This window comes from Lissotriton vulgaris, unplaced genomic scaffold (genome assembly GCF_964263255.1).
Source record: "Lissotriton vulgaris unplaced genomic scaffold, aLisVul1.2 SCAFFOLD_236, whole genome shotgun sequence".
Lineage (NCBI taxonomy): Eukaryota > Metazoa > Chordata > Amphibia > Caudata > Salamandridae > Lissotriton > Lissotriton vulgaris.
The window spans coordinates 2067567-2091216 of NW_028246389.1; the positions used below are offsets into that span (position 1 = coordinate 2067567).

Genomic DNA, 23650 nt, shown 5'->3' on the forward strand with positions numbered 1-23650 from the left:
ATGGTTGCGATTCCTAAAATTGCGAAATGCATGATGCATTCCAAATTAGTCAATTGCATTAGCAAACGGCCGAAAATTGCGATTCGCACCGTTTGCGAATGCAATTGACTTTGATGCATGTGGGCATAAGTGCCGCCGTGACTTAAGCCTCTTTTAAAGGACATGTAAAGGGAAACCTCATTTTTGCTCTAGAGTACCTAACCCCTCCCTTTTCATATAAAGGGTTTCTCCTTAAATTTTTTGCCTCATAAGTGCCGCTGCACAGCTTTACTGGCTGCTTTCTCCTGTTGCATACATGTTTCCATCCTCACTAAATAATCTCTTCGAACCTTGTATCTGTTCAATTAATAATCATATACTTTCTTCTTTTCTTTCCAGCAGTATCATATTTTTAAGACTGCCATGTTATTGATAATATAGCTATCAGTCAAAGTATTGCGTGTTTATGTTAGCGGTAAGATTGTACAGGGCGTTATCATTTTTTGTCACCCACATAACGCATTGTGCTTCTCAATGAGTGCTAGTGTTCGTGGTGTTGTCAACAATATTTATTGCCTTGTTGTCCATGTTAGGGGTACTACGGCCATTTTGCTGTTATGTTGTTGTGTTTTTTTCCCTGCTATATGCAGTCAGTTATAATGTGTTTTATAGAACATATGTGGTCAAGCACATTTACCAGACAGGTATACCGGTTTTGTCTCGGAACCTTATGATTAGATCATACATTTGGGCTGGGTTTTTTTGCCACTGACCTCAGAGAAATGCCCTAAACTCCCATTGCTTACATTTATTTGTTGATCTTCCCAGCTTTTTCATCGTTCTCTTTTGTTTTCTGGGCTATCACTTTTTTTTGCCCTGGTTCTGTGACACTGTCTTACCTCCAGCCCTCCCTGGGGGTTGAGCTACACGCAAGGGCTTATTTACTAGCCCCTTTTGCCGCCTATACTTCACTTTTTCCCACATTAAAAGTGACGCACTGGCAGTGCAAGGGGCTTGTAAATAAGCCCCTTGGTCTCTACACCCAAGGCCTCATTTATGAGGTTGTGCCCTAGGGCAATGCCGCAGTCCTATCCTGCTTACGCTGTCCTACAGCAAAGGAAAAGGGCAGGAATGTGATTTATCTATCAGATACGGGCCATTCTTGTACTTTTCTCCTGTGCCGGTGCACAATGGCCTGCCGACCGCCACCGCAGGAACCTTTGCAGCATGGTGCAAGGGTGCCTGCATTGCAGGATGATTATATGTGTGCAAAAAGGGAAACCTTCCTGCACAAAAACAATCACAAGAGTCTTTTTTACTCTTTCTATGTGTGCTGCAGAAAACATAGAAAAAGGAAAAACAAGGAAAATATAGATATTTCTCCTGCGTTGTGCTTCCCTTACGCCTCCCCTGGGGAGGAGTACATTTTTGGCTCTGCCTCAGATTCACAATTTCTCATAAATCTGGGGCAGTGTCAAAAAACCATGGATGTTGCTGGAAACGCCCCCAGCAACACCCATTGCACGTCCCTTTAACGCATAAAACTGTGTTAAATGGAACGACATTTATGAGGCAGCATTAAGCCAAAAAAGTGCCTTAGTGCTGTCTTGTAAATGTGGAGCAGGCTCCTGCACCAAGGAACATCACAACTAATCCTTTTGGGATCCGTTGTAGCCTGCAACTCACCGAAAATCACTTCGACTCCTCGTCATGGGTAGTAAGCTCTATATAAACACAATTACAATTACCCACATAAAAAGAGTAAAGCTACTTTGTTTGGAAAACAGTGAGAGAACAGGCTAGTATCACAGAGGTATTTGAATCTATCAGCATTAAAAGCTGTCTACGGTCTCTGACTTTGTCAGCATTAAATGGCACAAGGCCAGATGGTACATTATATCATTTACTGTATTTTTAATCTTGTCAATGTCATTAAAAAATAGCATTTTGCATAACTATAAAATACGTAAACCACATATAGTGCTTTTAGTTTTAGCCAGGGCTCGAGTCGGGGTACCACGCGGGTGGATGGCGTCCCCCCACTTGTTTTACTGGGAGCTCGATAACAAACTACTGCCAGAGTCTAATGTGCCTGCTTGTTCACGGCCGTAGTGATACGTTTTTTGATCTGTAAAATACAGTACACATGAAGTGTCTCAACTGTATGTCACACAGTCGCTTCTCTGATGCAATCACATCTAAGGGGTGAGCGAGGGGAGGCAATGAGTCTGATGGTGCAAGCCACCTTTTGTGATGTCACTTTCTGTTGTGACGTCAGCGTCCCCCCACTTCTTTTTTTAGGACGTGTGTCCTGGTTTTAGCACATATCAATGCGAGAATGTCTCTAAAAAAGCTGTTGATATTACCTAACTGGTTGTGCTACTTTTATCAGCTTCAGGAAAATGGTAAGTCAAGCCAACCAGAAAGTTGAACAGATCTCTGCCACACACACATTGACCTCTGGAGCTTAACTACTGTCTCAGTGAATGTTTATTTCATACTTTTTGCTGCAGAGAGTAAGATGTTAGCCAGCATTATTGTTTGTTCCAGTATACTTGTTTGGGCTTGTATTGTGTCACTGAATCATGTGTGAATTGTAGAAAAAATGCAGATTATCATTTTCTTGATTGCCAGTGCAAATACTTTTTGTTTGCTAAATATAGTATTCTTCCAAAATGTAAGTGTTAGAACTGACATCCTAGGCATGGCATTCCCCTAGACATTTTGCTTCGCTCCTCTGTTTTTACTAAACTCGTTTTTGTTGTCTTTAGGACTCTGTGCACTTAACCCCTGCTTATCAGTGGCAACGTGACTGTGCTCTCTTCCTTAAACATGGTCATTTAGGCATACAGACAATTGGCGCATTCAAATTACTTATAACACTTTAGTAAATGGTACTACTCATTGTGCGACCCACTAAAGTAGCCAGAATACTCATCTGCGGAGTGCCTCAAGGTTCATCCCTACTGCTCCTATGCCCTTCTGTATTTTATGGCCTCCGACTGGAAAATATTAAGACATTTAGGGCCTGATTTGGATGGCGGGGAGACAGCCGCCGACAGGCAGTCGATGGCGGTCTCCCCGCCATCCGCAAGGGCCGATCCAACCGCCGCATTACCATGCCGGTCGGATCAGTGGCGGGCGGAAAGACCGACCGACATGGTCCTGACTGTTGGAAGTATTCCGACTCCCTTGCGGACCGCCCACAAGCCCAAAAATGGTGGCGGTGCTTGTCAGGTACTGCTCTGGGGATTACAATATCCCTTTTCGCCAGTCGTTCGCGGTGGACAACCCGTCATGAAACGGCTGTTGCAAACAGATTTAGGGGCTAGTAGCGGGTCCCCCTTACCCCATGAGGCTGGTACATAGGCCCTGTGGGGCACCTATGGTGCCCCATACATATGTGGCAGGCACTGCATGGTGCCTGCCACGTAGTGCAGGGATCTGTTAATACCTTGTTTTATGTATTGCGGCAGGAACTGATGACCACATCCCCACCACAATACAAACTATAGGCTATGCGATCGTCGTGGTGGCGGACACATTGTAATTCAGAGTGTGGGTAGGCTGTCTCGTGGGCGTTCGGTCCCCATTCCGAGATGATGGCGGACAGACTTAAGTCCATCTGCCATTGTAATGAGGCCCTTGGCGTCCTACAGCAGATGGCTCTGCGACTTGGAACCGCTACCCCCAATTCAGCACAATGCCACAGAAAAGAAGTTGACTAGCAACCCTGTGCTATTGTGCTTGGCTTAACCTATGCTCCAGAATGTTACCTGAAAGGAGAATATAGCAAACAAACACTCTCAGACACTTAAAAATGCATATTTGAAAGTAGAAAACTCTGTTAAAACAGTTTTCATTGCTGAAAAGGAATTATTGCAAGTAAAATAAAGTGCTGCAATAATGCCTCACAATTTCAATTTTCGTGCCGCTAAATGTATTCATTTGTGCTGCAAAATTTGCTATTCTATGCTGCAATATCAAAGTGGGGGGGGGGGGTTGTTCTATAACGCTTAACAGATCAAAATAGCCAAGAGAGCAGCAAAGAACTTGGTGTGACCTCCAAGGAACCACAGCAGATTGCCTGCCAGGCACCTGTTCAATTTAGGCAGCAGTGGGAAAAGAGCCATGAGGCTGCCAACAACACTGGAGGGGAAACAGGAAACAGTTTGCCTTACAAGACCAAGAACAAGACCATGATGCTAATGGTGTCCATATTGCCTCTCTGCCTCATTAAGGTAAAAGGAAACCATTAAGGCCAAACAAAAATGATGTTTTTTCATTCATGGGAAAAACCTTACTGCGAAGAGAAGAATAGCACCATGTTTTCTCTGGATAGAGACAATCTTCACCACTGGGGTTGACTACCCGGACAGTGCTTCTGGCAACCAGCATCGCAACTTAGAGCATAAGCCGGACCAGGACGTCACCATCCCATTGGACAATGCATGTGACCTTAGTTCAGTAATTACAGCTCGCACCACAAAATGTGAGCAAGCCCTAGCTCAAGAGATGAAAAAAAACTATTATTCGGCATTTAAGGAGCTGCATTCAGGTTTAACGCCTTACCTTTCTGCTGGGTTGACTCTGTGTATACAATCCAGCCTGATCATCTTACCTTTGATCCTGCACCCTCTCCTGCTCCGGTGGACCACAGCTCCTGGAAGAATTAGATCTGTCTAGAAATCTGCAACCCTGTAGGCTTGTGGCTTGGAAAAATAATCTATTAGAAGGCCAGATGGATTGCCTCATCTTGTTGTTCCTGGATCCTGGCACACCTATACTAGAACATTGAGCCATATTTTACCTGGCTCTGAGGGTTTGTGCTCTATTGATAAGTCTCCCACTCTGACAATCAAGTTTCAGTTAAATCTGGGAAAATGGTAGGTAAGAAGGTTCTGCCCTTATATGAGGCTGACTCCACTGGTCACCAGTTTATGCTGGGGAACAAAAGGTTGTTTCTTCACCTGGACAGGTCAGGCGTATGGAATAATTTCCCACTAGGTTTGGATCAGGCTATTGCAGTTGCCTAAAATCCAGGATTTCACCAATCTCATCAACTGTGGTGTGGTTGAAGGGGCTCTGAAAGTCACGCACACCAAAGGGGATATCTTTAGCCCTTGATATGCTATTGGAGACCCTACAAAGATCCAGTGAAACACTGTTCAAGTTTGATGGATGGATAGCCTCACATAAATTGACCTGTTCTTGATTCGATTCAGATCAAGAGGGAAACCAACCCTCAATTATTCCAAAGTGGAAAGGGGAGGGTAATAGACCATGACTGGATCCTCTTGTGAGGTGACTCCATTGACATCACAGTTACATGCCATCTAGTTGGCCGGTGTTGGTTGCTCCATGAGGTGTGTTTGGTGCCCATAAACCCTGCAGCCCTTTAGGCTTAGGATGGTACTGTTGCTCTGATTTTGATAGTTAGAGTGGAAATCTAAAGCCCTATGATGTGTGCGTAAGTTTTCCTCTTCATGGTTTCTCCCTCGTAATAAACAGGTGTTAGGATTCAAGTGTCATACACGGATGGAACACAGTTGGTAGTCACACTCTCTGACGACTCCACTTAGGACGCTTGCAAGTTTCGGAGTGATCTTGAGGCCGTCGCAGAGTAAATGACTGCCAACTGTCTCCAGGTCAACACTAGCAAGTCTGAGGTACTGCTGATAGGGAAAGGCTCTGAGCTGTGGAGAGAGCACTGGTGGCCTGCCACTTTGGGACATGCACCTGCCCCCAAACAGGTGGTACAAAATCTGGGTGTCTGGGTCGACTCCGCCCTTTGCTTTCAGACCCAAACCAAGAAGGTGGTCAGGACCTGTTTTGGTATTCTGCGGGGGCTCAAACCGTTGCTGGGATTTTTTGACCCCCCCCCCCCATTTGGCAGGTTATTGTCCAGGCTTCGATTCTGTCGAGACTACACTATGCCAGCTAACTTTATCTGGGGTCAAACAAGTCTGAAATTGTCAGACTGCAGAGGGTCCAGAATGCTGCGACCAGAACTCTCCTTGGCCTACCCAGGACTTGCTCTGCATCTAGTGCTATTCGTCGGCTTCACTGGCTGCCTGTCGCCAAACGTATAGAGTTCAAGTCCCTCTGTATTTCATTTAAAATCTTGAACTCTTCATCCCCAGGTATCCTGGCCAATCTGCTTTCACCTTACAACCCCCGCCAACTCTGGTCGATGGGGCAGCATTTGCCAGCTATCCCTCGGGGGAGGAGAGTCCATTCTGGGGGTCGTTCCTTTCGTACTCTTGCGCCAAAACTCTGGACCACACTCCCTATTTCCATTAGCAGCCTTAAGAATTATTTGGCATTTTGTGAAGCAATAAAAACGTTCCTCTTCCCAACATTGTAGGCCTATTTTCTGTTAATGGCTCTGCAGTTATCTGCCTTCAGTGCTGGGACACCCCATTGCTGGTGCAGCTGAGTGCTTTATGAAACTGCATAACATAACAACAAGTTCTCAAGACAAGTGTTTGGGATTGAAATTTAAGGTCAGCAGGGAAAATTCTGAAATACGGACATGGTGAACATGAGGTTGCCACAGATCCAGGGATGTTTCCAGATATAAAGCAATATTGGAATAGAAGAGTTGCAGCACCATTACTGCACCCTGTCATCACAGCTCTATGTTCAAACTGGGGATTTACCAGGGGGAGAAGTTCTGTTGATACTCATTCCTAATGCTTCCATAGACCTTACACTTGTTCTGTGTTCAGATACCAGAACAGTGGCTGTGGAAGATGTGAACTTCCTTGACCCACTGGTGTCTGCCAGTGTAAACCTTTGACCTTGAGGGCCATGGACCTTTTGCCTCCACAATTAGCCTGTGCTCTTAATACATGCTACACTGTATCTTCAGCATGCATCTTGTTGGTGTTACATGACAGTCTAATAACTTTCCTTTTTGCCCATCTGTGAAAGAGCGCTAGCATACTGGAGCATCCATTTTTGCTTCTAGGAACAGGGCAACCACTCATGGATGGACCTCACCACGCTGTGGGTGATACAATGCCCTTATCATAGTAAATTCACCTCTGTTCCCCTCCCCACTGAAGTTTTTCTGTTGGTAAAGATAGAAAGCATGGAACACAGAAGGGAAGGAGCAAGGGCAATTGGAGATGTACTGCAACTAGTTTCCTATTGTGACTCTACTTGCCTTTTGTTCTAGCTCCTTGACACCACTGGGAGTGCAGCGCGCAGTCTCTCAGAACAGACCGTATTATTTTGGGAGATTGGTGTAACATTATCCTTGACCTTTAATTCCAAGGGATACAGGTATACTTCAGTCTGGTCCCAGACAACCTTATCCTCCAAGGGCATCCACCCAGCAACTATTTATCTTTCTTCTTTATGATTATAGTAGGGGGCAAGCCGAACAGTCTTGTTTAGCAGCATCATCAGCCAGTGAGGACCTCATGCTACTTATGTTGAGCTCTGTTGTGCTCCAACAGTCCTGCAGTATAACTGACATGGGGACCTTTTTTTTAAATGTGGGTCTACAGTACCATTGTATAGAGTTGTTGACACCAAACCAGTTATTTCCAAGCATGGGAATTACATTTGTCCTAATTAAAGAACGGAATGCCCCAGGTGTCGTTCTTTCTGGGAGTGACAGTGTTTAGGTCATCATTCTGGAAGAAATTAGTATATCTGCACCCAGTGGGTTACTAAGTCACATGGGTGCAGATTTTCTCATTTCTGTAATTCACAAACCGTTTCCAGGTTATAGCTTTTCATGCATAAGATTGGAAAACTTGTGTTAATTATATTATTCATGCAGTAATATACAAAAGCATATTCTTGCATGCAAAAAAGAGCAAGTGCAAATGCACTGCCTATCTTTTATGCTTCATTAGTCCTAAGGAAAATTATTTTTGCCTTTCATGAAATCCCATCCCTTGCAGTCCTCCCAGTCTTGTGAGTTGTGCCCTTCCATTTCTGACCATGGAAAGAGATTAACTACTGCCCTTGACAGTAGTAAATCTCCGACTATTTCTTGGTGAAGGTGGGGTTGAAAAATGGTCTACGAATACCCCAAAACATATAGGTTTGTGGGTAAAAGACACCTACATCAGTAGAATTATTCACCTACTCACGCTTGCTGTTTCCTGTTCTTCCTGCACAGCGGCCGGGCTTGGCTCCGCCATTCCACTGCAGTTACCGACCGGCCGGGCTTGGCTCCGCCTGCCGGACCACATCCCCCAGCATCCTTTGGGGCCAGCGATGAGGCCTGTAACCAGCGCGCCAGGAGGTGCATAAAGCACCCGCAGGGGCTGAGTCCCCTGTCTTTCTTCTACTCACGCTTGCTGTTTCCTGTTCTTCCTTCACAGCGGCCGGGCTTGGCTCCGCCATTCCACTGCAGTTACCGACCGGCCGGGCTTGGCTCCGCCGGCCGGACCACATCCCCCAGCATCCTTTGGGGCCAGCGACGACGCCTGTAACCAGCGCGCCAGGAGGCACATAAAGCACCTGCAGGGGCTGAGTCCCCTGTCTTTCTTCTACTCACGCTTGCTGTTTCCTGTTCTTCCTGCACAGCGGCCGGGCTTGGCTCCGCCATTCCACTGCAGTTACCGACCGGCCGGGCTTGGCTCCGCCGGCCGGACCACATCCCCCAGCATCCTTTGGGGCCAGCGACGACGCCTGTAACCAGCGCGCCAGGAGGCGCATAAAGCACCCGCAGGGGCTGAGTCCCGCGAGGACGCGCGCGGGACGCTCCGGACGAAACCCGGACTAAGGGCGGACAGTCTAAGACAGTCCGAGGCAGGCAGAGACTGGGCTGGGCCTGTTACTCTGCCCAAAAACTTTGAGGTGAGACTTTGACATTGTCGTGGGTTATTCTGGTCAATATCATTACTGTTCCTATCCAATTGTGGACGAATTGTACTGAGGGCTTGTAACTTTTCCTCCCGACGCACCCATAGAAGGCTTTTTGGGTAGGCACTGTTCACTGGTTTAACGTGTGTTATGTCTTGTAAAAAGATATCCCCTGCTAAAAACACTATGGACAACTACTTAGTCCAGGTAGTTGCTAAAATCAACAGTGAAAGGAGATCCTCACTTGGGCTGGGTGTATCACCTACATCAACTACAATAATTGTGCCGTTACCAGACCTGGCCCAATTTCCTGATCTAGTCAACACTAGTAGTAATGCAGCTGTTATACCTGACCAGGCTGATAACGTCGCAACGATCCAGTTAGACTGTGTAGCATTAGACAGTGATAACGATGAGGAGGTTGAACAGCATTTATCTGAGGAAAAAGCCCCCACTCCAGTGCCTGCGCCACGTACCACTAGAGGTGCCAGAAATGGACAGCCCAAGCGTGGAGGGTTAAGATCAAGCCGGAAAAAGCCTGCTTCCCCTCCCAGTAAGTCCTTGGCGGAGGATGATGGATCAATTGATGACGATGTTTGTATGTCTATAACTAATGATCAATTTAAGAATCTGTTGGACATGATAGAGACCAAGATACAGGGAATTGTAAAGCCGTTGGTAGGTAAAATAGAGAAGCTCACTAAAGAGGTCAATCGTTTAGGGGTTTTACTGAATAACACCTTAGCTGAAGTAGGTAAACTGCCCGATGAAGTTGCAAACAGGGTCGAGCAAAAGAAGGGCCCCTCTATACCGGTGGGTGGTGGGGTCTTCCCTATATTTGATCACCCAGTGGCTCCCCTGGTATCCACATTGGATGGTGTGCAAGAGAAAGCTGTCCCTCCAGTTGTAGCTTCTGCTCCAGAACCTGTGAACGGCTCGGTTGAGCTGATAGTCGAGGCCTCTCCTTTGGTCTTGGTACTAGCTAACGTCCCCAAATTAGCCCCAGGCCAGGATGAAACTACTTCATCTTTGTTGTCTAAAGCCCTACATTGGCTGACAAACAATATGGTAATAACTCCCTGGGGTAAGCAACAGCTGGCAGAAGAACTAGTCAAGGCCAGGAGGGTCGAGTGGATAGGAAATAGTGTAAAAAGATTCCGGGGTGATTGTGTTGTTTTACATTTCTCAGAACCAGAGGTATTATCCAACATACTGCCCAATCTCCTACCCCCACAGCGAAGATCCACTGAGATCGTCCCACTCACCTTAGATTTCTTTTACCATCGCAGTGGGAGGTTTTCTAATAAGAGCATGTTGAGGACGAAGTGGAATGTTGTTTCAACGAAAGGGAAGAGGGTAGCGCAGCCCCCCACAGATTGGGGACTAAATTTGGAAAATAGGTTCTCAGCTCTCTCTAACCTAAACAGCTGTGACTGACTTCTTGAAGGCAAAAGTGTTGCACCTCTAGCTATTGTTGATCAGAGCTTATTTAGCTTGCCTGCCCAGAATGCCAACTGCCATAGTAATGGGATGATGTGTAACCCAGTAGCGATAGTAGCAGGTGAGTCTAGTATGCAGAACCTTACACCTGAAGCGCCAGTTGGTTGCATGACTAGGGTAGCTAACCTAATCTCCTGGAATTTGGCTGGGCTGTCCTCTAAACTAGACTGTGGGGACTGGCTTGGTTTTGTTTCCCAATTTGACGTATGCATTTTCCAGGAGACCTGGGCTTGTGAACCTGTCTTTGTGTTAGGATACCTGAACTTCTCTGTGCCAGCTGTAAAGGGCCCGAAAGGTAGACCAATGGGGGGCTCACCATTTGGATTCAACAGTCCCTAAAAGTTTCAACCAAAAGAATAGATACTAGTCATAATGACATTCAGTTGATCAGGATAACTACTGATACTCTTGGGTCACTTGATATCTATAACATATATGCTAGGAGTGCTAAGGGTGGCCGATCCGATGTATTAACAGCCTTGGATAACTTTCTGGATGTACATTCCCACGTGAACAACATTGTTATAGCAGGTGATCTTAATCGGATGTTTGAGCCTTTGGTTTCGGGAGAGGCCTCCACCGGAGCTGAAGAGGACTCTCTCTGGGTTATTCCTGAGTTACAACTGAAGCCAGTTATTCGCTGGACTGAGGACATAATAGCCCTCAATGCAATGTGTCTCGAAAAAGGTCTGAGAGCTATGAATGGAAGAACATTGCGAATAAAAATGGCTCTATGATAACGGGAGACACAAAAGTAGAATTGACTATGTAATCTTTAGTTTGTCATTATGGTCAACTCTCTGGGATATGGAGGCTGTCGCGAGACCAGAGAGTGACCACAACCCCTTATGCGTGACACACAAATGGTGGCCTGCTGAGACAAATTCTAATTGTACGAATACTCTTGTTCCACCACTGATTGTCCCAGAGAACAATATGCATAGGCTCAGATGGGATACTGTAGTCAACAATCAACAGGCCATTGATACTATTAATTACGTAACTGACCAAGCTATTTCAGCTTTGGAATTGATTAGCGACGCTTCTTCTGGCTTGGGGGACGTGGTCAATATTCATGACACCCTCTTTGCCAAGATCAAGGGGCATTTCTTAAAACCTGTTAAGTGAAATGGGGCAATGGTCCGTAAAAGTGCAAGATGGTATAACACCGATTGCAGGGAGGCACGACTTGCCCTTGGCCTTGCCATTAAGAGGAGGGAGCCCATGTCTATGTGCCTTGCCAGAAAGGCTTACAATGCATGCATAGTAAAAGCCAAGAGAGAATGGGACGAGCAACATTGGTGCAAATTGAAAAAGGCTAGCGATAGGAGGGACTCCCGAGTGTTCATGGAATATGGTCAAATGGGGCAGCGAGAGAGTTGAAGCATCTCCAAATAACAATGTACCACAAGAGGCCTGAGTAGAATTTTTTTGCTCACAATATACTCTTAATACCCAGGTTACAGTTGAGGATAGTTTTATTATGACCTTTCCTCAAGGTAACCTCTTTACCTATAAAGAGATTATGTCTGCTATCACTGCAGTAAAAAGAGGGCGTGCTCCTGGCTTAGATGGTGTACCGGCTGATATTTTTTTAAACGATAAAGATCGTTGGTGCAAATATATCTATTTGCTTATTAATTTTATTGCTAAGGGAGCTGACGTCCCTGCTTCATGGAGAGGTGCAGTGATCATCCCTGTGTTCAAAAAGGGAGACCGTTGCTCAGCCATGTAATTACAGGCCTATCAGCCTCATTGATACTGTGCAAAAAATAGCCGGTCGTGTGGTTGTAAATAGGCTCCTTGAATGGGCAGAAGATAACAACATCCTATCACCTTTCCAAGCAGGTTTTCGAAGGGCAACAAGTACGGTGGACCAAGTGTTTCGCTTCCAATTGCTGCAGTGGAAGACCGTGGTGCTGGGGGGAGGCAGCCTCTATGCGGCTTTTGTCGATTTGCGGGCTGCCTTCGACCTGGTTCCGCGGGCAAAACTGTGGCAAGTTCTACAGAGTTTGGGGGTCCCGAAGGAATTACTAACCCTGATAATACGCCTGCATGAGCTCAATTTTGCTAAAATCCAGTGGGGCGGCCACGGGATGGTCACAGATGACTTTCCCGTTGAGCGAGGAGTTGACAAGGGTGTTCAATGGCTCCAACCTTGTTCACTTTGTTCATAAACGGTGTCGTCCCCCGTTTGGTACCTGCGCCAGTTGACGCTCCTTCTCTTTCTGGTCTAAAAATCCCTATATTAATGTTTGCGGATAACACGCTAATTCTATCTAAAACCCCTAGTGGTTTGCAGCGTGCTCTGTCGATCTTTGAGAACTTTTGTGGGGAACATGGACTTGAGGTGAACGCTACTAAAACTAAACTCATGGCCTTCAAGCCGCATCGCAGTTTTAAGTCCAAAATTATGATGAGTGGTTGGCCATTAGAGTTAGTTAACTCATTTACATACTTGGGTATCCAAATTGCTGACAACAACAAGTGGACTCAGCACTTAAACATTGCTATACTGCAACATAAGCAATTAGCGGGTGCCATCAACTCAGAACATAGGAAGTCCCTGACCAAACCAGTTAAACCAGCTTTGTTAGTTTATGAAGCTAAGGCAATTGGGTCCGCACTTTACGGTGCAGAGATGTGGGGCTTTGAAAATCTGAATTCCTTGCAAGCCTCAGAAAATAAATTTCTGCGGGTACTTACGGGTACACCTAAAAGCACTCCGCTGTTGCCTCTTCGATATGACCTCGGCAGGAAACAAATTAAGGATCTGGCCAGTTTACGCCTGATTTTGTACTGGCGAAGACTCTGGACCACTCCCGAGCTCTCACATTATGCAGAAGGTTTTATGGATGTCATCAAGGCTGACGGCTTCCATAAAATTAGCTGGCTTAACTCACTGAAAGCTATATTGTTTGAGCTTGATTGAGTTCTTTGTGGCTGGATCCGGCTGGTGCATTATTCCCCACAAAGACTGTCCTAAAAAATATTTTCTGGGAAAACGTTGCTAATAAGAGCCTAAGCAGCTCTAGCATCGGGTCTATGTCCATGTCCTTCCTCGAGGCCAAACTGTATCCTGCTTTGGAGTCATATTGGGATATTATCTCAAAGCCGGGTGACAGGAAGCTCCTATTTCAATTAAGAGCTGGAGCACTCCCTATAAGAGCACTGACTGTTAGATGGGGTGCGGGGGGAAGTGACATCTGCCCAGCTTGTGGAACGGGGAAGGAAACACTGGGTCACTTCTTGTTTTCCTGTAAAGTCTATTGTGCACCAAGGCATGTCTGGTTGGCACCTATGTGCAGGAACTTTGGGACCACTTGTAGTTCTGTAGCCCTGCGCGTCATATGTACGAGTTCCCTCACTTGGATTTCGATAGCCACAGCAAAATATGTTGGTTGGGCGTGGGCGATCAGACAGAGACTGCTAGTTAACTAACTATTCTCTGTCTGAAAAATCTGTCCCCATGAATTTGATATTACTGCTTTTTAACCTTTAAAGTGAATGATTTTGTATTCAGTCAGAGACTGCTAGTTAGATAACTATTCTCTGTCTGTAAAATTTGATTCCTCAAATTTTTTCTACCATTGTTTTTTAAATCACCAACGTTCTATATCTTTAAATAATTTTTATAAATGTATTAATCTTTTTTAACCATTGATCAAGTATTGTAAAGTAAATTTTTAATTGAATGTATTTTAGAGATTCAATAGTGCTGTGTCATTGTGATTGACTGTAAATTTAATTCAATTTTAATATTTTGTTTGTATTTTTGCTTTTATGAGTAATTACTCGAATAAAGCACTATTTGACTTGACTTGACTTGAAATATTCACCTGAACTTCTGAGAGTAAATCATTCTATAAGTGCAAAACTACACTGTCTGAATTCGAAAAGTAGATTTCCATCTGCACATGTAAATCTGACTTGCACATGTGAATAACTTCCAAAAAGAGACCCTATTCATATGTGGAGAAGTGTGCCTCAATGGTTAGAGCGGCAGACCCCGATTCAGAGGTCTGGCCCGGGACCAGGGTTCAATTACCGCCTCGGCGAGTCTTGGGCTCAATTTCCTCGGACCTGATGATTCTCGCCTCGGTGCCTGTTCTAATCATGGGTCCCACTCTGCAACTCTGGGCAATAGCTTGCTTAATCTCCACAATGCCCCCAATAGCGATGGGATGCCTGGCTTCAATTTGGGGGTGCCCAGGAGTGAACATTTCACAGGAAAAAACCAGGAAGGGTTCCACAGCGGTATGCGTTACAGCACCAGGACAGCCCAGTTGGGGTATTAGTGTGCTTTACAAGTACAAATTACATTTACATGCCTCTTCATTTTGGGATTGGGAACTAATGCACAAAATAATGGTGTCTCCTGGAGTGTTTTGTAAATTGGTGGGTCTGAAGAGAGGTGGGCAACAATATATTTGTGCAGAACTCAGGACAAGGACCTGCAAGACGAAAACGATACCTGACACAATAAATAGTGTCACAGAATACAGACGTTCAAGGCAATGAACACATCTACAGCAAATAAACACTCCTTTCAGAAAAATATAAACAACAGCAATGTAGTATTTTATCCACTGGTGTAAAATTGGCTTAGATGCAAAAAGTACATTGACAGTGTCCTTGTACGGTAGATAATAAGACACATGCTCTTACATCTCAGTCATGTGAATGGTTCCACAATCGCACCTAAAGAGGCAGTCTGAGAAATATTGACAAGGATGAGGACTGTTGGTGCACATTCTTTTTGTGGGTTGCGTTACTCACAGAGCAAGGAATTAAAGGTGGGTGGTATGTTTTGTTCTGTCCGTGGATATTTAGTCACTGCACATTACCCACTAACGTGTAGTTGTGGCCAGATTTGCCACACAGCGAAATCTTTCTCCAGCTTAGCTCCAGAAATTGTGATTTGATGAGCTTGAGCGAGATTAGGATCACCTTTGCAATGCGGGGAACGTGGTCAGATGGCTTCTGCTTGCGCTGGCATTGGGTCGTTGATGGAGCTCCGCAGAATCTTGTGGAGTTTTTATGTAACTCTGCGAAACAAAAGCACTTCATAGGTGAAGAGTTCATATTGTTTGCTACAATGCATAATAAAATGAGGTGAGATAGGCCAGATTGAAAATAAAGCTAGCAAGTCCTCTGCACTAATGGGAAAGGTCTTCCAGGATAGAGATATGGTTTTAACCAATCTGCCAAATACTATAAGCCAGGGTGCTTCATAGATCGCAGGAGGCACAGAGGTGTGACAGCGGTGTTTTACTCACAAATCACCTACAGAATGTTCTTGGCATCTGCTATTATGGCCACAATATTGTGATGTACAGATTATCACGTGACATAATATAGCAGGTAATAATATATTTTATTTTATCTACTCCGATTCATAAGTTTACCACTAAATTACTCCTCTCCTCTACGCACTCTCCTCCCACTACCGTTGCCGATTTCCTTTCCTCTCCCATATGGCATAACACTTCCTTACTCATCCGTAATAGACCCTTTTTCTGGAAAACTTGGCATGTTCGAGGCCTACAGTGGATCTCCCAACTTTTTTCTCACTCCTCCTTTTTATCTTTTGACACCCTTCGCTCCCTCTATGACTTACCTACTTCCTTTGCACGCAAATATCAATTGCTTAAAAATACAGTCCTAACGAAATACAATGACCTCTCTCAGCCCCGTCCTCCTCCTGCTCCTTCCACCACCACTGCCGCACTTCATTCCTTCTTACGCACTACACCAAAGGCTACTGCTATTTACAAATACCCCCACGCTGGTGAGACTCCGAGACCCAAATCTAAAGTAGAAGAATCTTGGGAGCATGATTTGTCTGTCTCTTGGTCGGTTTCCTTTTGGGACAAAATCTGGACCAAACTTCGCAAATCTTCCAGAGCAGCAACCCTTACTCAGACTTTGTTCTTTATTTACAATAGACTCCTCTACACACCCTTCCGACCTTCACAAACGCTTTCCTGCTACTCCCCACACATGCTGGTCTTGCTCGTCACCACAAGCCAATTTATTTCATATGTTATTTTCATGCACTCATGTTCGTAATTTTTGGATACAGGTTTGGGCTCAACTTAATTTAATTTTTCACACCTCTATCCCTTTTTCTCCCACACATGTTTTTATGGGTAGTCTCTCTCCTTGTTGGCACGGCATTGATCTAAAACCTCAGATTGCTGATCTATTACTTGCCGCTGCCTTCCAACAAATAACAGTCAACTGGAAAGACTTCTCCAAAATTTCCTTCAAAGCATGGTGGTTTAATGTATGCCACAACCATAGACTGGATACTGCCCATGTTTTCCCGGCATGTATGGCTACAAAACGCATGGATTCATGGACTCCCGTCACACTTTATCTGGACTCATGTAGTAAACGCTTGTTTCGCCCCTCACCTCCACAACAGGAAGTTCCTAAACCTCCTTAACTGCCTGATACATTCCACTTATCCTTCATTGTACCAATTTTGTTTATTACTTTCCAATGTTCTCATGTATTTCAAATTTTATGCTTATCGTATTTTTTCTTTGCCTTTTCCCTTTTTCTCATCTTGCACCCAGAGTTATCTTATTATCATGCTTACATTTGTATGATTGTATTATTCTGCTTAGATTCTTATTCTGATATCTTGCTGTACTTTGTTTTGACACCTGGTTTTCTTTTTTATTACTATTAATAACATTTTCTTGAACTTAATATATTTTATTTACTTTGTTTAACATACCATTTTATTTATATTGTTTTATTAAATACTTTATGATATTATATCTATTTGTGATTGTATTGTAATTTATTTCACAACAGTTTATTAGTTTAAGTCTTACATATTATTATTATTTTATTGTCCAGTATTTGTAATAAAATAGTAGATTTTTGCTTGGAAGTATTTACCTTTTTTTCGTGTTGCTGATTTGTATGGCAGTAGAGAGAGAAGATTTTCAAAATATATATTTATTGAATAGTTAATTAATTTTAAAATTGTAATAATATTATACATTTTGTAAATTAACTACTTATTACATGTACACATTTGTATGTATTAATTAATTTTTTCTGTATCATAAAATCAGAAAATTAACGAATAGCCAGAAGGTGCCTGATTAAGAAGTATTTAGGTACCAAATCGCAGGCTGTTCAGGAAACTTCAGTGCCGATGGCGTCTCTAGCTACTGCGCCATAAGTCAGTGGGTGGAGATTTTCAGGAAAACGTTTCATCATACTGTGAGGTCTCGGGTTGTGTTTCTTTAGCAGATATGGAAGAGTCCGTGGACGAGTCTGGGGAAGAGATGCCACAGACGTCGATCCCTAATATCCGACTACCCTACACCCATAGGCATCATCCATACAAAAAGGTCATCAGCGGAAAAAGGAAGGGATTTAACGAAACTGCAGAGGTTTGCTTGGAGCACATTCAGGAAGCCCTTTTTCAAAACCAGTGGCAGCGAGCAGCAGAACTCATGAAGGGCTTCGTCCAGTCCTTGGAGAGTTCCTCGACCACCAGATTAATCGCGGCTAAGGAGTTGATTTGGAGACTAGGAACTGGAATTTTGCTCCATCTTCCAAAAAGCAAGCTTGAAGATATCAATGTGTTTGCGGACAGAATGAAGAGTTTAGGAATCAATAATTATTTGAAGGTGTGCTTAGAGCACGTTTTTCATCTCCTGTATCAAGGGTTAACACAGGATGCATATCTCAACCTTACTGTCGCACAGAGCTGGAGGCATGGCGATAAGTCACAAGATAAAACCATGAAACTTATCCAGGCCTACCGGGCATTGTTAGTCTATCAGAAATGGTCACAAAAGCGGTGTGCCACGTTGGAGAATGAGTTGGATTACTTATCTGAAGCAGCCTGTGCACAGGAGATGGCCAGTTACTTCCAGCAGGCGACAGGAGCCCTCCGTGAGATTACCCAGGTCCCAGGGGTGTGGAATGTCTTCGTCCAGAGTTATGCTGATCTTCTAGAGTTCCATGGTGACCAAGAGGCTGCTCGAACTCTGCTGTACGATTATGCTTATGTCAGCAAGTACCCAGCCAACCCCATTGCTCATGTCTACTTGTATGCTTTCCTGAAACGAAACGGCGAGTCAAAGGAGTCTTTGATTGAAGTACTGAAGATTCTACATCAGCTTGTGCCTTCTCATGAACTGATGTTGGAGTTGAATACACTGCTTCAGGAATATGATCTGCCGGAGCACCGCGAGCTCGCGCTGCGGGTCCTCTTCGAGGTCCTGGATTACTCCGCGTGGAAGGAGCACATGGTACCCTGGGCCTGTTTAGCAACACAGATGAAAGCTGCAGTTCAAGGGGTGTAAGAACAACAGGAGAAAACCCATAGACCTCGTTGGGATTGCCGTCTGCCGCCCTGCTTAAGTCAGGTGAGACCCTGTGCCCAACGACCATAGCGTTCCAACTGTAGACCCTTTCTCGTCTACTTACGCTATCGGCGCATACTCATTCCCACTCCCTTTTTCCCCTCAGGCATAGCAAGTCCCGCCGCTGATCAAATATAACTCTTCGATCAGGTAATTTGACCGCTCCAGATAACTAGGTCTGTATCCATTCTTCCTAACTTGTAATTGACTATTGCATATCCTTGCCTCCCCACAGTCCTTGACTTTGAGCGACCACCTGGACTTCTTATACCCATACTCAATATCCTGGGTATTATTGTAAGTGTTTACCCATCTTTACACCCGTCACTTTCAATCACCTGTCTCACCGCAGTTACCCAATTGTCACACTATAGCACTTGGTCACATGTAAATTAGCCCTTGGAACTTTATCCGCCCTTTTAATACTTGTACCATACTTTAGTCACCCCCTATTTACACCTGACTAACCTCGGTCCGGCCACCACTGCCTTCGCACCTCATACACATCTTGACTTTCACTATCCTGCAGGTAACCCAATCACCAATCCACTTGCCTCACTCCCTTTCCCCCCCCACCTTTTTCCCTCTCCCCTCCCTCCGTTTCAAACCAGGTTCTCCCGCTCAATCTGCCCCTTCTTGCCCACAGCACTGTTCCCATCGACAACCCTGTCCTGATGACGATCCCGAGTTAAAGGGGATCGAAACGCCGTCGACTGTACAGCTTGAATGATACGACGCATACCACGTTTTGTGCTTCTATTTAAATAATTGTATTTTGAGTAATTACAACTTGTTTTGAGAAGCCATTACTTGATGTAAATAATTTGTTTCATGCGCCGTCCACGCTGCTGTTTTTAGCACTTGCACATTCACTATCACCAATTGTACATAGCACCTTGCACCAAGTGTCACTGGGTTGTCACATGATCCACTCTGTACAGTGCTGTCTTAACTGTATTGTCATGTGAGATTTTCCTGTTGCTTCTTGGTAAATAATACCACTTCTGTTGAAAATCTATTGACTCCTTGGTTCTTTCCCTTCCAGTAATGCATATTGCATACACTACTAAAACTGTCTTCGAATAAAACCTGTTGGGAATTGTTCTTGCTTACACGATATCTCCCATCCCAACGAGGTCTATGGGTTTTCTCCTGTTGTTCTTACACATATTAGGAGCAGCTAGATAGCTGCGAGAGAGGTACCTCTGTGTACTTTATTACTTTATCTTAACATACCTCATTAAACTAGGTATTCATCTGTGTATTACCTTTCGGCCTACACACGATGTCCAAGGAGTCTCTCACGTACTCAGAAGATTATATCCAGTCACGACTGACCGGACCCTCATTATTGTCGGGTACACCTCAGTCCCCGACCACATCCACTGCCCCAAATACCTCCCGAGTTCTACTAGACAAGCTCGAAAAGCTGAAGAAGAAACAGATCAGGACAGATCTACATGCTCGTATGCTCACGGATTACCTACGCTCAGGCGTTATTCCTTTGGGACTCCAAATTCGCAATACCCCAGCTATTTTCACACAGGATCCCAAATTCAGAACCAGCTTTAGCCATCTAGCTACCACCTGCTCCCACCATTGGGTGGTGCTTGGTATCGATACAGCTGTGGAACACAGCCGCTTGGAACTGAAAGAAATAGAAGAATTGGAAAAACTGATCCAAGCTGACACCACCCTCACTGATGCCAAAGGCCTACTAGATAAAATCAACAACACTATCGCCACTTTTAACAACTTTGAAGTCAATAAGAAGGTTAACAAAATAGAAAGAGACATTAAAAACTACAAAGTTGAGAACACGTACCCTTATCTAAACGAGGAATTCTACAACACCCAACAGAACCCCCCAAGGACACAGAACTGGGGTCGATATAGAAACAACCAACGCGTCACGTTCTCTGTTTCCTCTAATAGCTCTGCAGACGAAACAGACGCAACATCATCCGGACCACAGCCACTTTTACCACCTGGTTTTTTAGGACGAGGCCGAGGACGCGGCCAACAACTGCCACCACAGAACCGCCAAACCAGCGCCAAACAATATCAACCTCCAGTCCCAGGCTACCGCCAAACCCGCAACCGATACTACCAATGGGGACAACCCCAGTAATTGACAACCAGGACGCAACCATCACTGCGATGCCTATCCCCATTTTCAATTTATCAGACCACATTCTGACCCCTGAAGAAACCAGACTTCTCTCACGTGGTCTTTCATTTGTGCCAACAGTCAGAACCAACTTTCTGGAACTGCAGTCTAATCTTTTAAAATTCTTCAGAAGGATTCGGCTTAAATATTTCTTTGCAGATAAATCAGACGCCGGAATGAACCAAATCTCTCCTTTTCGGCCTCCTTCGACCTTTAACCCTCCATCTAACCAAATGACACCCGAAATCCTGGCTTTTGAACGACTAGTCCTAAAGGAAGTTATGGATCTCAAAACCATACCCCGATTCATCCCCTACAACCTACCCTTGATGGAAAAGGAAGCCCTCAATACTCTCCAAAATAATTCGGAGATTGTCATCAAACCCGCGGACAAGGGCGGAGGAATTGTCGTTCTAAATAATACACAATATGATAAAGAGGTTGAACGACAACTCACTAACAATGAACATTATCGTGTTCTCTCTAAAGACCCTTTGGCAGACATTAGAGAAAAGATCCTCTCTATCACTACCACAGCCAGGGACAACAATATCATTACCAAAAAGGAATTTGAGTACCTGAATAATCCTCATCCCAGAACACCGGTCCTATACGTCCTCCCCAAAATACATAAAGACGCCAGGAATCCACCGGAACGTCCCATCGTATCAGGGTGCGGCTCCATCCTAGAGTCACTGGGAAAATATTTGGACTCAGTCATCAAGGAATTTGTGCCCATCACAGACACCTACATACGTGACACCATGGACTTGATTAACACCATAGAAGACCAACCATTCAATCTGGACACTCAAGTGATGGCAAGCCTGGACATCGAGTCCCTTTACACAAATATTCCTCACTATGAAGGGCTCGAAGTAATAAAAAATCTACTGACCTCCAGACCTCAACCTACCAGGATCCCCACCGACTTTGTCATGAACCTCCTACGAGTAGCCTTACAAAACAACTACTTCATGTACAAAAACACATACTACCTTCAAATCAAAGGAGTATCAATGGGCGCTTGCTTCGCTCCTAACTTTGCCATCCTATATGTCCACGACCTGGAAAAATCACTGATACTCAACTCCATCAACCCGTATCGACCCAAAATCCATCTGTGGCGTCGATACATAGATGACATTTTACTAATTTGGAATGGAACGGCCGATTCCTTACAACCCTTCATGGTCTGGCTAAATTCTGCACAGGAACATCTCAGATTCACGAGTGAGACCAAGTTAAATGACCTACCATTTCTTGATGTCATTATACATGCAGAAGATGGAATACTGGGAACATCACTCTTCCGCAAACCTACCGAACGCAATACTTTGCTACACTATTCTAGCAATCATCCCAGAGGACTACGTGATGGGCTCCCTTTTGGCCAGTTCCTAAGAATTCGACGTAACTGCAAATGGCGCAAAGATTACTTCCGGGAAGCAGACATCCTGGCCTTGAAACTCATCAACAGAGGCTACCCGCGACGACTGGTTAAACAAGCTAAGAAACGAGCATGGTACAACCACCGCGAGGACCTGCTGACGCCGAATCAAAACAAAAAATCCATGGATAGAATCCCCTTTGTCTCTGTCTTTAGCCCAGACAGCAACCAGGTGGCGAAAATAATCAAAAAGAACTGGCCAGTGTTACGCTTTGATGAACATTTTCACGCACCACCTCTTTTTTCCTACCAGAGGGGCAACAACATTGCCAACCATCTTGTACGGGCAATTACTTGGCCCACCACCACAACTGGAAAACATACCATCACGGCTGCATGGGGATTAAGTCAGGTCATTGGACACTTCAAATGTCAATCATGCAGCGTTTGCGAATTAACCTTTAACACCAAGGAGTTTGTCTATAATGGCCATACCCACCAACTATCCCACCACTCAAACTGCAAGACCCAAAATGTCATCTACGCTATCCGTTGTCCATGCGACCTTATCTACATTGGCCAGACCACCCAAATGGTCAAACAACGGATAATACAACATAAGAGCAGAATTAACTGCAAAGTACTCACTGCTCCACTTGTCACTCATTTTCTGGAAAAATCACACACGGACATGGATTTGAGATGGATGGTTATTGAAAAACCGTCATTACCCATCAGAGGGGGGAACATGTCAACTCTACTCAATAGAGCAGAATGTAAATGGATTGCACGAGTTGACTCGGTCAACCACGGGCTAAATACTCTTGATGAGTGGACAAACACTATCTCAATCTAAGCACACCATCACTCTAAACAGCCCTCTGCCTTGTACTTCTCCAATTCACTCTTAGTACATCACCGCCCTAATTAAACTACTGCCTTGTATTTAACTGGCCGGTTTTATACCTTGGAGCCCCATGAACTGTATTTGACTTCCATGTTAGGATTAACTACTTTTGTTTTTCTTATAATCAACTAATTGTTACACTGTGAACCTTTTGTGCCCTTCTTTCTCTAGTCCCGTGACATGTACTTAATCATCCGGTTTTAAACCACATCTGACCATATGTAACCCCCATATGATATTGTGATTTCCTTTGCGTGATTTGCCATACCAAAATGTAATGTAACTCTGTACCTTTAACTTTGTGCTCGCAACGTCGATCATGGCATGAACTACCCCGCCTCCCCCGTAATCCCAGCTTACGTCCATTTGACACGCCCTCCAAAGTGTCATACTTATGTGATCTGTCCCGCTAAACTTTCCTCTCGCCTTCCTGCCTCTCAGTTCAACCCTGGTAACACCGCGACACGCCCCCATAG

General features: G+C 44.7%; 1 pseudogene; it reads left to right on the forward strand.

Moving 5' to 3' along the window:
* The first annotated feature begins 17438 nt into the window (after positions 1–17438).
* LOC147665969 (TATA box-binding protein-associated factor RNA polymerase I subunit A pseudogene) lies at positions 17439–18647 on the forward strand (annotated as a pseudogene).
* The last annotated feature ends 5003 nt before the right edge of the window (positions 18648–23650 follow it).